The sequence below is a fragment of the Mustela nivalis genome (genome assembly GCF_964662115.1).
Source record: "Mustela nivalis genome assembly, chromosome: 3".
Classification (NCBI taxonomy): domain Eukaryota; kingdom Metazoa; phylum Chordata; class Mammalia; order Carnivora; family Mustelidae; genus Mustela; species Mustela nivalis.
In genome coordinates, this window is record NC_139022.1 from 175,584,658 (window position 1) to 175,601,231 (window position 16,574).

At 46.5% G+C, this 16,574-nt stretch overlaps 1 protein-coding gene and 1 long non-coding RNA gene across 5 annotated transcripts in view; one reads left to right on the plus strand and one right to left on the minus strand.

Moving 5' to 3' along the window:
* Window positions 1–14,235, plus strand: part of LOC309861333 — a 37,823-nt gene extending 23,588 nt beyond the window's left edge. Inside the window, exons 2-4 of one of the 2 annotated variants that reach the window (XR_014309878.1) lie at window positions 11,045–11,213; window positions 11,599–11,756; window positions 12,150–14,235. This is a non-coding gene — a long non-coding RNA (uncharacterized lncRNA). The remainder of the gene's footprint in view (window positions 1–11,044; window positions 11,214–11,598; window positions 11,757–12,149) is intronic. The other variant, XR_014309879.1, reaches the window with a different exon arrangement.
* The window catches only part of SRD5A1 (steroid 5 alpha-reductase 1), a 58,526-nt gene that overhangs the window by 8,351 nt on the left and 33,601 nt on the right, over window positions 1–16,574 (minus strand). For 2 of the 3 annotated variants that reach the window (XR_014309874.1, XR_014309875.1), the window contains exons 6-8: window positions 11,812–11,884; window positions 11,024–11,195; window positions 9,050–9,209 (exon numbers count right to left, since the gene is read on the minus strand). The gene's annotated coding sequence lies outside the window, so the exon portion shown is untranslated. The remainder of the gene's footprint in view (window positions 1–9,049; window positions 9,210–11,023; window positions 11,196–11,811; window positions 11,885–16,574) is intronic. The other variant, XR_014309876.1, reaches the window with a different exon arrangement.

Below are 16,574 nucleotides of genomic sequence, written 5' to 3' on the forward strand. Positions count from 1 at the left end.
ACAATATTTGGGATATGAACTAAGGCCACGTCATAGAACTCCACCTACTGTTAGAAAAAAGATTGTGTTAGATCTTGGGTCCCCAACTACAAAGAACTCCACACTTTCCCAAGCATGGCAGGCTTCTGCCACCTGTGGATTCCTGGATTTGGGCTCTTAGCCAAGAGATAAGATGATTCAGTTAAAGGTCCCAGTGAAGAGACTTTGCTCTGGACTAAAGTCCAGCAGACAGCCTTCAAAGCGTCTCATCAAAGCTTTTATCAGCCCCAGCTTTGGCTCTACTGAACTTAGGAAAAGCTTTTGCTTTATGTGTAGCAGAAAAAAAGGGAAACGTTTTGGGAGTTCAGACCCAAAAAATGAGGACATGAAATGGGTCTGGTGGGCTATTTTTCACTTGACAACGTAGTTCACGTGGGGCTGGCTTGTCTTTGCGGGGTGGCTGGCCCCGCCCGCCTGGGAGAGGACGCCCCAGAACTTCCACGGGACAGTACCAGCCTATGATGACTACACATCAGGTCCAAAGTGCTTTAGAAACTAAAGGCCACTGACAGATGATGAGGGGAAACTTACAAATACCAGGCCTGGCTTTTAAACACACCGGAAGACTTCCTCCAGACCTGCCAGACCTGAAACCCAGTTGCCCTGAGGTCCAGCCCTGACCATTGTTCTTCTGTAAAACATAACTGCTCAGACGTTGTTGATCCCATGTATTCTAGCAGATCAGTCTTGGAAGATTCTCCTGCGGGTGATGCACATGACGAAGGGTTTATGGAGGGCAGCAATTTCATGGTGAAGGGTGTGCCACGGTCTGTCTAACCCAGACTATTGAGGTCACAGCCCTCCCAGCACATATGTCCACCCAGAAAGTGCAGCTAATCGCACTTCTTTGTGCTTTACAGTTGGCAAAAGACCTCAGGGTTACTATCTATACTGACTCTAAATATGCTTTCCTAGTCTTACATGCACAGGGCAATTTGGAAAGAGAGAGGCTTATTAACAAGCCATAACTTTCCCATTAAATATGGGCCTGAACTAACAGCCCTTTTACAGACTGTACCCCAAACCTAAGACAGAGGCTGTAATTCACCTCAGGGGACGTCAGAAGGACCTGTCGAGGGACTCTAGAGGCAATCACCTGCAGACGGTGCAAGTCCCGAGTCCTACACCAGTCCAGACACCAGTAACAGATATATAGCCCCAGTCTACTCGGACCAAGAAATCTGGGTAGCCCCAGAATGGGGATTTTCAAAAAAATGCACAAGACTGGTTTAAAAACGATAGAGGAAAAGTCTTTATACCCAAAGGCAACCAATGGAAACCAATGCATGGTATACATCAGGCTACTCGTTTGGGTGAAAAGGCCGTGCAGCAGATGATTAAGAACACCTCTGATGGGATTCATGTAACCACTAGGAACCCTGTGTGGTTTGCACATAAGTAAATCCCAGAGGGCTCAACCCTGCCCCTTAAAACCAGTCCAAAGTCGGGGGACATGTCTTGGGGAGGACTGGCAACTAGATTTTACAAACGCCATCTTGTAAAGGATATAAATACTCACTGGTCTATGCAGACACCTTTTCTGGATGGATAGAAGCGATCCCTTGTGAAACAGAAAAGGCCACTGAAGTGACAGAATGTTTATTAAGGGAAAGCAACCCTAGATCTGAACTGCCTTGGTCGGTACAAAGGGACAATGGACCATCCTTTATTGCACAAATAACTGAGCAAATTAGCCCAGGACTTAAAATTTAACTGCTGTTTGCATTCGGCCCGGCATCCGACATGTTCTGGGAGGGCGAAAGAGGACACCCACACCTGAAAATGACATCTTGCCAAAGTCAGCATTTCCACTCAAGAAAACTGGGTTACTCATTTACTAGTAGGACTTCCCAGAACGAGAATTGCCCCAGAGCAACCAGCAGGGGGAAGGCCCTTTGAATTACTGTCTGGATGCCTGTTCTCACCGTAGATCTGTCCAGAGATGGGGCCTACAGCACTCTGTTGAATTACTCACTCGAGGGTGGGTTAATCCATGAATCTCGACACCAATACTCAGACCATATCCTCCCTAAACCTGATCTGACAGTAACATGCACCTCAGACAGACCTGAGAGATGGGATTTACTTAGAGAATAGGAATTCTAGGAGAGGGGGACTTGACTCCAAAACGGAAGGGTCCCTACTAGCCGGATCATGTATCATCGCCGTACAATGAGAAAGCCATTCCTCGTGGATTCTTTTACCAAGAATTCAACCTGTATCTTCCTCACAGGACCCCACGGTGCCAACTTCCATGCTTTCTTACTCCCGTGAACCTGTGGAAGACCTCAGACTTCTCTTCAAATGACACCGAACATTGTACCTCTCTTTCTCATTCTCTTTTCCCCAATTTGTACTGATAATTCCTTCTTAACACGGGCCCAGCGTTTTGCTGAACATCAAAATCAAACAGCTTGCCGGATACATAGGATGCTGCCTGTTTTGGGCACATCTGGTCTGCCTTGGTGGGTCTCCCCATCACAGGCTTTCCTTCTATACCCGTGTCTCAGTTACAACCTGTGACACAAGTATGACGACATTTCCTGATAGAGCTATCACAAAACAAACTGTTGCCCTCTGGCCTGTGATCAGGACCACTTGGAATCTCCCTGGCCATCATCCACAAATAAATACGTACCAGAGAATGTCTAAATGACAAACTCCAACTTATCGGTATATGCAGGATGGAATATATCAGATCTGGAACAAATATATATGGCTCACCCCCACAACTGGGCGGCTGAGTCTGAAAACGATTCTCTGCTGGGAACAGAGAAACCATAATGATGATACCTGGGCGAAGGGCCCAGGGCAGGTAAGATGGCCGCCATCCGAAATACGTTCACCGATCATTGTTCTTCAGGCCACTGATTGGTTTGCTACTGATTAGACAAGCAGGCCCAGAATTAGGCAGCAGGCTCCTAATGGGACCCAGTGGGTACATGGCTGTAACCTAAGGCCATGGCTTCCCCTAGGCTGGCTAGGTCATTGCACTCTGGGTTTTATTTGGATGAACCAATGCACTTTGAAAACCATTACTAACCCAGCCAACCTTCCGAATTCAAAAGAACTGTGGACACACTTCACGTTTCACTGGTGTGGACACCTACCTTTGTTCCCTCTTTATGACTGGGGGATGTCACTTGGTACATGGAAGCCCTTAATAAGTACACGATCAAAGTCCTAAATGACTCCCAGGCAGCACTGTGGGTTAGATACTGAAGTAACACAGATGCCTGAAACAATCCTACAAAATAGAGTAGATTCAATGTTCTGACAGCAGCCCAAGGAGGTGGGCACCCCAGGATTAGAATGGGATGTTGTGAATATATCTCAGATTATCACAAAAATGTAACAGGATTGCTAGAAGATATGAATACTCCTACCAGCGCTTCAAACCATCCCTCCCACTGCTTTAATAATTAAACTCCTGGACTGGAGGGAGATTTTGGTCATCAAAGGATCTTATTTGGGCTTCTTTTTCATTCATTTTAATCATGTTTTGCTGTTTTTTCTGAAGTCTCTCTACTGGTGGAGACACCTTCACGCAGACAGAGGATCCTTTCTACTCAAGGAGGTTTGTGCATGTTGTCTACCTTGGATTCAGCTGCCTCTGCCTTTCAAAATTCCTACATATACATTCCCACCTGACCAGTGCTGACCGGTAGAAGAGATGTCCCTCCCCTCCTTATTCAGCAAGGTGAAGTGGGAGAAGACAAGACCTTCCACCCTGAGCAACCTGAAAGGTTTAAGGGTCAAAAATGTTCTGGGATGGGGGCGGGGGGCGCCTGGGTGGCTCAGTTGATAAGGGACTGCCTTTGGCTCAGGTCATGATCCCAGAATCCTGTGATCGAGCGCCATATTGGGCTCACCGGGAGGCCTGCTTCTCCCTCTCCTACTCTCCCTACTTGTAGTATCTGTCTTGCTGTCTCTCTCTCTCTCTCTTTCACTCTGTGTCAAATAAATAAATAAATAAAATTTTTAAAAAATATGTTTGGGGGGAAATGAGGAGAAGAATAAAGAGGCAAGAGAAATATAACAACAACCACAAAAATCATCTTAACATGTGGCCCACTGATACACATTTGAGACATACAGAAGGTGGCATTGCCAAAGGGCCTCATGACCAGAGTTTTACTGGATAATGAAGGGTAAACTATTTTTTTAAATTTTTTAAAAAGATTTTATTTATTTATTTGACAGAGAGAGATATCACAAGTAGGCAGAAAGGCAGGCAGAGAGAAAGGGGGTAGCAGGTTCCTTGCTGAGCAGAGAGCCCAATGCAGGGCTCCAACCCAGGACCCTGAGTTCATGACCTGAGCCGAAGGCAGAGGCTTAACCCACTGAGCCACCCAGGCGCTCCAAGGTAAGCTATCTTGACAATAGCTAGCTCTCTAAGGTCTGACAAACCTCACTTTTTTTTTTTATGTTTAGAGAAAACATAATTTTTTTTTAATTTAAAAAATTTTTAGTAAACATATAATGTATTATTAACTCCGGGGTACAGGTCTGTGAATCGCCAGGTTTACACGCTTCACAGCACTCACCATAGCACATACTCTCCCCAGTGTCCATAACCCCACCCCCCTCTCCCCACCACCCCCTTGACCCCTGGCAACCCTCAGTTTGTTTTGTGAGATTAAGAGTCTCTTATGTTTTGTCTCCCTCCCGATCCCATCTTGTTTCATTTATTCTTCTCCTACCCTCCAAACCCCCCATGTTGCATCTCCACTTCCTCATATCAGGGAGATCAAAGCCTCACTTTGAACAGACACAAATTCCTAGAGATGTCACTATCCCTGAGGCCCACTAACTACAAAGCGAGCATCAGCCACTCCTCTCAGCCCTAGGCTGCTCCTCCTGCCCATGGCTCCTGCCCCTATGCTGTAATAAAGTCACTTTTTTTTTTTTTTCACCAAAACCATCTCGAGCATTCTTTCTTGACGGCTCGCTCACCAGCCCCACGTCCGTAAGTGCCCGTGAGCCCCATGTGCGCGCTGTCCTGGCGGCCAAGCGGACAGGAAGCCGGTTACCCCGCTCTCCCTGCCACTGAGCCCCTGCGTTTCATTCACGAGTAAATTAGACTTCCAAGCACACATTTGGTTCTGGGCTCACTTCCCCTCCGAGAACCCCGCCAAAAAGGGGCCACTGCTGTGAAGAAGGACCGTGAGGAGCCGTTAATTCTCCTCCCGCAGAAAGGCTTGAACCACACAGGTACGCTCAGATGTCCCCGTGGGTTTGTCAGTTCTCTGGTTCCTGAACTTGTCCGGGTTGATTCTTCAGAGGCCTCGGCTCAGTTAGGTGACCTCCGACCCTCTCGATGCTTGCAATGGATCGTCAGCCTTTTTTGGAAACGTTCAAGGCCATTGCTGCTTGTTTGGTCTTCGTTCACCTCCGCCAGCTTGTTTAAGCTGCTGTATACACCGCATATAGATGAGCTTATGTTGTTTTGAAGAGATTTGTATGAAATTCCTAGAGATAACTTCTGATAAGCCTAATTCAGGCTCACAGGAATGGGAGAAGGATGGGCAACGGGGATACATAGGGAATTAGTGACTCTGAATGGACTCGGACCATTTATGTGGTTCATGTTAGAGAGAAAGTCTTAAGTCTTTCATTTTGGACCTTTCATTTTGGACTCTTTCATTTGGACCCTTTCAAATCACCCTTTCATTTTGGACCTAACAAATGGGCTCAGGTTGTTTGTGTTTCGATCTTCTCAAAATTGCTCCAGGATTTAAGACCCCTCAGGGTCACCTCTTCCAAGAAGCCTTCCCTGACCTTCTCAAGATAGAGAAATGTCCCTCCTCCCTCCCCCTGCTTCTCGCTCCCAGGAAAGCCCCACAGCTGACCTATCCCCGCCGCAGTCATTCCCGCAGCCTCCCCCTTCTGACTGGGTTGTGGCTTCCTGGTCCTGCAGGGCCAGTGGGCACTTGATGAGTAGGAAGGTTGGAATAAATCCCCTGTGAAAGGCAGGGTAACACAGGTCTGGTTTTGAGGGCAGGGGCCTGCCATCCTGTTGGCCCATCTGGGATCTGACCCCACGCACACGGCAGCAGGTGGGGGCCCAGGAAAGTCTGGGTGTTTGACGGCAGCCTGGGGGCTCTGGGGGGAACACCGGAGAGCAGGCTGGCACCTCCTACCCTCTCCTCTCCTCCTGTGCTTGCCTCCAACAGCCCGAGGCCTTGACCTGCCCCAGAATATTATCAATCCCTCTAGTGGATCCCTCTGGAGTAAAACTTAGTAATTTTTTGGTGTTTTTTTTTTTTTTTTTTGTATACAGGGTGATATTTTCAAGGGCGGAATTTTCTGAAAAGAGATCACTTGCCTGGAAACAGTACAAGGGTGATTGGCTTTATGGGTTAACCTGGCTGGGCCATGGTACCCAGTGGTCTGGGGAAACACTAACACAGGTGTTCCTGTGAAGGTATTTTATCCATATCATGAATGTTTATCGTCAAATGACTTTAAGCCAAAGAGAGAACCTTGATAATGTGGGTGGGCCTAATCTGATCAGATGAAGGCCTTACTAGCAAGCATTAAGGTTTCCCAGAGAATAAGGAATTCTGCCTCAAGGTGGAAACATCAACTACTGCCTGAAACTCTGGCCCACCTTCCTACCGGTCTGCCCTATAGGTTTCAGACTTGCCAATTACTTAAAATATATCTTTTTATATCTATCTATTGATCCATTGATCTGTCTATTGGCCTATTTCTCTGGAAAACCCTGACTTATAATTACATATTTAAAATGTAATGCTGCCATCGAAACAAGGGTACTTGTGTAAGGACAGGTGCTGTTCTGCTAAAGAAGGCAAGTTGACCCAGGCTCCTGTTCACCGAAGAAGGCAGAACGAATTCAGGAAGCAGACCCTGAGCTGGGCTAAGAGCCAGCCTAGCCTGGCCTAGAGGCCCTGTCTTGGGGGCTTAAACACCGTCTCATTTAATCAGAGCAACAGCTCTTCGAGGGAACACTTCAATGGTTTGCATTTTGCAGGTAAGGAAACCAAGGCTCCGAGCAGTCAGGGACAGGAGGAACCACACAGCGGTGAGAGGTGGCCGGGAGTCCTTCAAGCTCGGGCTCTTCCCGCAGCAGGACACGCCCCCAGGGGAGTGCAGGGAATTGGGGGGGGGGGTTCTTTTTTTTTTTTTTTTAAAGATTTTATTTATTTATTTGACACTCAGATCACAAGTAGACAGAGAGGCAGGCAGAGAGAGAGGAGGAAGCAGGCTCCCCGCTGAGCAGAGAGCGCGATGCGGGACTCGATCCCAGGACCCTGAGATCATGACCTGAGCTGAAGGCAGAGGCTTAACCCACTGAGCCATCCAGGTGCCCTGGTTGATAACGTTTCTCCTTTTACTGTTTTAAAACAAATGAGCTATAATATCTCATCAGATTAAAAATGTTCCCCATCACTTATCACTTTTATTGGAAATTCCAGTTTCTAAAACCAACACAGTAAATTTAACAAGGGATATAAATATTTAAAAGAAATTCTAAAGCAATTTCCTTGGGAAAGCACAGAATTACTTACTCCCTGAGAACCATCGCTGTTTAATTTACTGTGAGTATCCTGCATTCTAATTCACCTTATAATAAAATACGTCTTCCATGTCTTTTAAAATCCTTTTAGAAACGTAAAGTAAATTGTAGTTTTCCATTTAAGTGCAGGTATGAAATAATTCATAGTGAATTGATGCTTCAGACATATTATTAAATCCCAACGTGGTTTTTAATTTTCTCTGAGTGGTTATGGAGGGTCTGTGATGGCCAGTGAGTCATTGCATTCTTCGTTAATTTCAGTCTGTCTACCATAGATCGGGGGTCTAAAGCTTTGGCCCTTGCCAGTTCCGGCCCTCTCTCTTTACAAATAAAGTTTTATTGGGACACATCCATGTCTACTTGGTCCATGCTGTTTCTGGCTGCTTTTGAGTGATCACATCAGAGTTGAGTCATCGTGACTGAGACCCTACGGCCCACAAAGCTGAAAATATTTACTATCTTGCTAGAAAAATCTTGCCAAACCCTGCTGTAGGTGGTCAGACAGAGTGTTCCCCTTCTCCCTCCATTTCATCTTCCTCTTTCATAATTATGCCAAACATCTCTTTGTATTTAATTTTCAGGGAATGCTCTCACTATTATCATGCATTACTCATCCCAAGATCGTCTTGGTATTATGCATAATATTTTAATATTTAATTATCACTTCTAAAACGCAGTGTTTTTAGCTATATAAATATTGCTGAGATTTGACTAGAGAAAAAAGTTTATTTTGGGCTTCAGGTCTGGTAGGTTTCTAGGTTTGAAGTATACAGGCACACTGTTCGGGAATGAACTGCACACAGACTTTCAAGCATCGTGCGCACAGCAGGTAGTGTATAAAACACCAGGCGAAGAGGAGGGTAAAAACCTGGAACCCTGCTTCTTCCTGCTGACTTCTCGGTTGTGCTTAAAGAAGAAACACCGTCGTGAAGATGCAGTTTGATCAGTGATATTCTTACATTCACTGACCAGGCAATGTATTTGCAGGAATCTGCATTTTACTCTCGGGGGACTTAAACCACTTTTCACTATGAATAGAAACATGGATTGCATGAACCTTTGTACTTTTTCTGAACTGCTCTTCCTAAGATGGCGGGAGGGGTTTTTTTTCTCTGCTTTCTATCTTTTGAAGACATTGATTTGTTCTTCTCAAAAAGTGGAAAAAAATAACAAAAAACTTCATTATTTACTTTTATGCTTAGAAGTGTTTGTCTTTAGTGACATTTGACAAACGAAACACCATCTGACCTTCAAAATAAAATTCTTGCTCTCACAGATTCTAAGCTTTAGTGTTTGCTCTTAAGGCCTTCATCTGATTAGGTGAGGCCCACCCACATTATTAAGGGTTCTCTCTTTGGCTTAAAAGTCAATTGACGAGAAACATTCATGATATGTACAAAATATTTTCCTGTGAAGATATTTTGGGTGGGTAGGAACCCATTGGGAGGGTTGGTAGGCAGAACTCACCGGGAGGGTTGGTGAAGGTAGCCGCAGAGCTGGGCCGAGACAGGCAATGCCATGCATCGGTGTCCTGGTTCTCCAGCGCCTGCCACCATCTCCAGTCAGCCAGCACAGTTCCCGTGGGGCCTGGGGGTGCTGGGTGGGTTCTACGCAGCACATGACGCCCCTGGGATTAACACAAGATGGAAGCTTCTGAGACTTGTGACCCCTGACTTCAGTTTTTCCAGCCCTGTCTGTGGATGTCGCCACGGTAATGGGTGAGCTGGGGGTGGCGTGTTGGGGGGTGTAAATGTCTGTCACCCTGGTCTTGGCACCTGTCTGTGCCGGCCTCCTGACTCCTCCCCATCTCACACACAGGTAATTTTCACACACATACACACAAGTCGATCCTCCTTACTAGAGGATTCCATATCGGTGATTGACCTGCTTGCTCAAATGTGTATTCTACCCCCACCCCCAAGTCAGCACCGGCAACACGGCCACAATCTCGGACACGTGCGGAGTCGGGGAAAAAGGAGTCACCACCCAGTGTGTGCTTTCATTTCCAGCGGAGAGAGAACAAAGCAGTGCTCTGCCTTCTCATTTCGAACCCCCCCCCCCCCCAACAACAACCAAGTCTCCTTTATGCAGTCTAGAGTCCCATGTTGTCCTCGCTGTGGCACCTTCTGTGGATTTCCCTGTCTCAAGGGCCCCAACACAGTGCCCACACGCTGTCTAGCTATCCTAGGGCAAGAAGGCTGTGATGGGCCTTGCAGAGAGGGGCGGGTTTGGACGCTCGCTGTAGCACTCCTGACAGTGAATCCAATGTGTTTAACAGATCGACTATATACATATAAAATAAGGTGTCTTCAATAATTCATTAATTAACAAGGAAGCAGAATTATGTATTGATTGGTTGATGGAAAGGTTATGACAAGAGGCTCAGAGGAAACTAACCCCGTATCTTCTTTAGGGGCCGTGGCCTAGGCTTCGCTCATTTGGTGTGTGCTGCCACTTTGCCAATGTAAACTGAGTATCGAGAACCAGCTGTATCTGATGTCACAGAAACCTGATGTGTATCGTGTCCTGGGTGTAGTTGGGCATGTTGGTCCTGCTCCGGTGATAATGGGGGACATTGCCCAGCATCCTCTGCTCACCTGAATTCCCAACCTCAATTTTTGGAGCCCCAAACGAAGGGACTTAAACATTTCTCCTTTCATCTCTAATTTGTAATTTGTCCCGATTTGTTGGGAAATGCAGGAACGTGGCAGGTCTCTAACACTTGTTTTGTTGCATTTGTTTTTATAATTTACAAGTGTCCCAAGGTTGGAGGTAAGCCCAAGGACATGCATGGTTTGCTCTGTGCAGTGTTTTTGAAACTTCCAAATCAGTTACATTTGGAAATCCAAAGATGCCGCATAAAATGCTGAGAGTCCGAGCATGTGCCTCTCCCTCCACCTCCTTGTTACCAATCTCCCAACCTTTTGCTTCTAAGTCTCTGAGCAACTGCACACACCAGTAGCTGCCACCTGTCCGTGAGGGCAGATCTGTCCTGGTCCTTCTCAGTCTGGACAGAGTGGACGACCTAATGAACTCCTTGACCCTCTGGCTTTTGTGGAGCTCTTCCTCCAGTATGGTCTTTCTGGATCTTTCTTGATGGGGTTGATACGCTGCAGCAGACCACCTCCAGCTGGCTCCTCCACGTGGTTCAAGACCACCCCTAAAGCACACATGAGGGCTTTTCTTCCCCAGTCAAGGAGACATGAGGAAACCCCCACAAGGAAAAAGAGGCAACACAGGGTGCACAGGTGTCTCACTCTGAACCACATATTTATGCTACCCACTGGGGACCCACCTGATGATGAATGGGGACACACTCACCCCAAGTTGGTGGGTCAGGTTGCACCTCATCCATAATGGAAAGTTTGGGTTCTAAGTATTAGAATAGTAAATCTTGACCATATCTCAACTGGATACAGCCTTTTTTATTTCCCTACTTACCTCATTGTTCTCTACTTCTAGGCATATCCATGTCTCGGCTCCAAGGATGAATCTTGGCTGAGCACAGAAAGGATGGAAGGAGCACCACCAGCTCAATGTCTGAGTCGAGCTTCAAGTCACCCTTGACATCCATTTGAGTCAGGACCCATGTGCCATCCACGGTCATGGGCATCTGGTATCAGAGTCGGAGGTGTTGAAATAATAACCCGTGTGTGGCTGGGGGTTTCCATCTGCCTCCTTCGCCGACCTTACGTCCCTTACCAGCCCTCCTACCCCCACCACCTCTTGCCAGAGGCCCTTTAGACAGAACTCCTGAATTCCTGCTTAGCTGTTCCATCTGACGCCATGTCCTGCAATGTATTTTTTTCATTCTTTCACTTTGTCATAGGTTTAGATGATCATAGAAAAGTTGCAAAACAGTAGAGAGTTCCCATACGCCCTTCACGCAATCATGAAACCATGAAATTAACACTAACTACAGATCTTGTATAATTGTACCAGCTTTTCCTTGAACGTCCTTTTACGGTCCAGGATCCCACATCATGGTTAATTTGTTGTGACCTTCGTCTCCTCAGCCTATGACGGATCCTCAGTCGTGTGTTTCATGACCTCCGGCCCAGGCCCCCCTCTGGTGAACACGCTCCAGCCTCTTTTCACTACAGCTCAACACCCTGCTTCCTTCCCTCACCTGCCATGTGGACTCCCGACCAGTGCTCCAGACAGGATTATTTAGGCAAGTCATGCTAAGCCTCAGTCCCTCAACATAACGGCAGCTCACTCTCACTTACCCGAATCCGCGTGGGTGTCCCTGGTTGGTTGGGTGGCTCTCCTGAGAAGCCTTCCTCCATGTGGTGCGAACATCTTAGGACACAGAAAAGAAGAAAGACAAGTGTGTATGGAAGCTTTCGTCGTTTCTTTAAACAGCACAAGCCAACACAGGCTCGCATCATTTCTGCCCATATTACATGGGTCAGAGCAAATCTGGTTGTGCCCAGAGGCAAGAGAAAGGGAACTGTCATTTACTGTAACCCAGGAGGGAAATGAAGCAAGGGAATCAAGTTAGAACATCATCTCTGCTGCTGGCCACCCTTCTCGTCACCAAACTGCTTTCATTTTCTCCCCACAGGATAGAGCTTGCGCACACTCTTCCCAAGAAAGAATGCGCACAGCCGTTCAGCTACAGAAACCAACTCAGGGCCCAGGATGTCTGAGTGGATCTGGCCTCTCCATGGAGAGCAGGAACAGCCCTTTTGGTCTGGTCCCCTGTGACCTGAGAAATACTTGACTTTCCACTGGTTTCCCTGATTTCCAATCCATAGTGGTGGATCGGGGTCTGGGAACACATGGAACCCTCCCTCTTGGAGAAGGGGAGCAGGGAAGGCTCACACCCATCACAGATGCACTTGAGTCCTGCAGGACAGCTGTAGTGACCTTCTCTGCTCTGGAGGCTGACATCCCGTGGAGACCACCCAGACCTCACCCTCTGGGGGCTCCTCCTTGGTCCTTATTATGCATGGCCACAGGGGAGTGGCCTTTGGGGAGTGTGTTCTCCTGGTGGCAATACAGCTTTGGGAGCTCAGTTCCTGTTTAGCAAAGACTGGAGAATCAAAGTTTGTTTTTATGTCCCAAACAACTGAAGGACTTTTGGGGTCCAGACTCATGGTATTCTTGGCAGTACAGTGGTTTCAAAAACTAAGTGGCTTCTGATCTAATTGTAACAGTAACCATACCCCTTTTCTGGATGTCATTCTGGAAGCTACTTCGTTTCACCGCTTCCTCCCTGCTCTGAATCTGTCTCAGCTCTCTGAGGCCACCAGGATGAGTGGGAAGTCCATGCACTTATTCACACCTTGGCCCTCAGTCACTTTAGGAACCTTAACTTAGAAGATTCACCAGTACTTAACGAGGTCAAAATATTTTTTATTCCATTACTTACTGGTTGGGGGCTAGACGCAAGTTACCTTTTGCAACCCTACAAGGTCCTGAATTTCTGGATCCTATTACCTTTCATTTTCTGCTTACAAAATAGCCAATTACTCCCTGAGCTCATCTCTTGCTTGCATTGCCTTTCCAAACAGGCCACTTTCAATTAAAACACATTTCTAATATTCAATTTTCCAGCAAGTCCTCCTATGATCCTACAGTGATGAGGTCTGCCTTCCAAGTCTCTGCAGGCAGCCCTCTTGCCATGTTTTGTCAGTACCTAAGCAGATGTTCAGCCATCCAATAAGCCTTGTGTCTTCCTTGCCTCCTGCCCAACTGCTAAGAAAATGGATACATAGTTTTGTTACAGTCACAACCTCCTCAAGATACCACTTTCCACACTACTCAATAAATCATGCTATCATGTTGCAATCATGTTGCAAACAACCCACAATTCCAGTGGCTCCACAAAATAAATTCATTTGCCACCTTCCCCATATCCACTGGGGATTTCCCAGGTAGGGCACCCTCCTTCAGACAATGACTCAGTGATCCAGTGCCTTCCATTTTGGGATGCTGCTGTTTCCAACATGGAGCTCCAACTTGCCATAGGAGAAGAGAGGAAAGATCAGGTGTCCACGACTTTACGGGCCAACCTGGATGTTCTGTACATCACACCTGCCCACATTCCGTCAGTCAGAATTAGTTTTATGGCCCCACTCAGGTACAAAGGGATGTTTAATGTCATCCTCCTGGGCGTCCAGGAAGATAATTAAATGGTTGATGATAATTAGATTTCTGGCACAAAGACCAGTCTGAAATGTCATCTGGTATCTCTGCAGAATCAGGCATTTCTCCTCCACTGACACTGTGTCTTGTACATAATTTGCACCTGCCACTTCGATTAAAAATTATTCTATTGTCTGTAGAACTGGCAGGTAAGGAGTGCCTTGAGGTGAAGAACTGTCCCGTAGTGCTCGCTTTGGCAACACACGTACCAAAACAGGAATGATACAGAGAAGATGAGCAAGGATGACATAGAAATTCATGGAGCGCTCCACGTTAAAAAAGAAAAAGAAGAAAGAACTGTCCTGTATACATCTCTGTAGAACCCGAGCTTGGCACTCGCAGGTGCTGTTTGTCAAGAAAACGAGGAGCCCAGAGGGAGGCCAGACTAGGAGGAAATGTTGACTGTTCCTCCTTGCAGAGCAGAATGGGGTTTTTCTAGTAGAAAGGAAACAATTGGAGGCTATCATAAGACATGATTTCTAATAAAAGTGAAAGTAACATCATGCTCCTTTTTATTTTTTCAAGTGGGCAACTTGTTTCCCCTTCTCTTTCTTGATGTTCACTTGGTAATTTTGCATTTCCCACTGGACTAGTCCCAGCACAATGAAGCTCCCAGCAGAGGCTGCTATTTATGTTTCTTTGAATAGTATCTCTTGTCCTGAACTAAATTGTTACTTACTACAGGAAAAAAAAAAAAAAGTCCATAAGAGACAGGCATTGGATGTTCTTAGGATTTAAGTTGCCACTCAGTACTGGAGATGTGTGGGGAGGCTGTCCCCTGAAGACTTTAGGACTGTGACCCAAGACTTCACTATTCCAGGAGCTCAAGACAGAAAACCTTCCCAGTCAGGCAGAACTGAATCCAATTAACTGACTGAAATACACACAAATGCGGAACAACAGCTCATTTGTTTGGTATTAATCTGAGAAACAAAGGGTGCCTGAGGAGGCTGCACAAAGGAATTCTGCCCATTATCTGAAATGTCTCTGGCTCCTAAGCTGGGGTGTGTGATTGTGAGCCTGGAGGAGGAGGCTTCTCAGGGCCCTGGTCTGTCATCCAGGGAGTCCGTCACCAGGAGGGATGGGCCAGGAGCTGATGGGTGGTGGCTGTGTCGGGGTGCTACATTTAGGGGATACCCTCAGGGGTGTGAATAGTATAGGTTTGTATTTCTCTAAACAGTTTTCTAGCAGATAGATGTGTCTTGTTCTGAAACAGTCAGCACCTAGTGACAATTTTCTGACAGGTAGATGAGAAGAAGGGCACCTTTTTATAACTTGCCCCAAAGTGCCACATGAGCTAGCTGTGGCCACATGGGGCAGGCTCGTCCCACTGTCCTTAACTCTCCCTCCACAGTGTCTGGTTTGCAGAAGGGACTAGCTGTGCAAACACGTGGCACGCTTGTCCTGAAATCGACTGCTGGGAAGTTGGACCCTGTTTGGGGTTTACACACCTGCTTTTGAGAAGTCCATCCAGCACGACGGCTCTCTGAAGAGCTCAGAGTCACCTGTCCACTCTCCTGGGCACCTTTTAACAGGAGCACAGCCCCGTGAAAATCAGAGCATCAGAAATTGAGTGGACAGTAGAGTTCCCATCTACCTTTCTCTCCCCAGACATGGTTTCCCTATTATTAACATCTTCCATTAGCATGGTGCATTTGTAATAACTGGAGATATTAATAATACAGTAATAATTCAAATAGAGCAAAATCTAAACAGCATTTAAACTGAATAACTAAAATAGATGAACATTTAAATGACAAATACAAACGATTATAATGAAGTAATAATATTATAATAATACATCATGATGAACTGAAGTCCATGGTTGACATTACTGGTCACTCTGGGCATTGTATCCTGTATGGGTTTTGACAAATGCGTAGTAACGTGTGCCCGTCGTTACAGTATCGTACAGAGTAGTTTCGCTGTCCTAGATATCCTCTGAGCTCCACCTGTCCTCCCTTCCCCCACCCCGACAACCTCTGCTCTTTTCACTGTCTTCAAAGTTCGGCCTCTTCCAGAATGTCCCGTAGCTGGAATCATACAGCATGTGGCCTTTGTGGATCCGCTCCTTCCACTGAGTGCTCTGCCTTCAAGTTTCTTCCTGGCCTGTTTGTGACTTCATAGCTCATTTCTTTTTAGCTCAGAATAATATCGCACTGTCGGGATGGGCCATCGTTTCTTCACTCACTCGGCTGGTGGAAGACACCTTGGTTGTGTCTAAGTTTTGGCGATTGTAAATAAAGCTGCTACACACATTCATGTGCATGTTTTTGTGTGGACATAAATAAATGTTCAACTCGTTTCAACCAGGTGAGCACACGTGTTAGATCATTTGGTTAAAAGTGAGTGTAACTCTGTAAGAAACTGCCATGCTGCCTCCCAAAGTGACCGCACTGCCCTCCAGCCAGCGACGCAGGAGAGTTCCTTCTGCCCCACGCCCTCACCAGTGCCTGGGGTTCTCAGTGTTCTGGGTTTGACTACTCTGATGGGGTGTGGCAGCATCTCACGGTGGTTTTAATTGGCGAGTCCCTGATGACACAGGATACTGAGCATTTTCTCAGACGCCTGTTGCACAGGTGTTTCTTCCCTTATGGCCCTAATACAGACATTTCTTACTCCAAGCAAAAAGAACTGGCTTACGGTGACAAGGGAAACATGTTTCTAGACTGGTTGGGCTGAACATTCCTTCACCACATCTTTCAAAAGTGATGGATAAGGATACTCATATCAAGTAACATTCCTTTTTTTTTAAGGTGCTTTCAAATTTGGCCATCAGCGCTAAAATAGGGAATAAGTGGGGCCCTCCTTAGGGAATCCTGGTTGGGGATGGAGATTT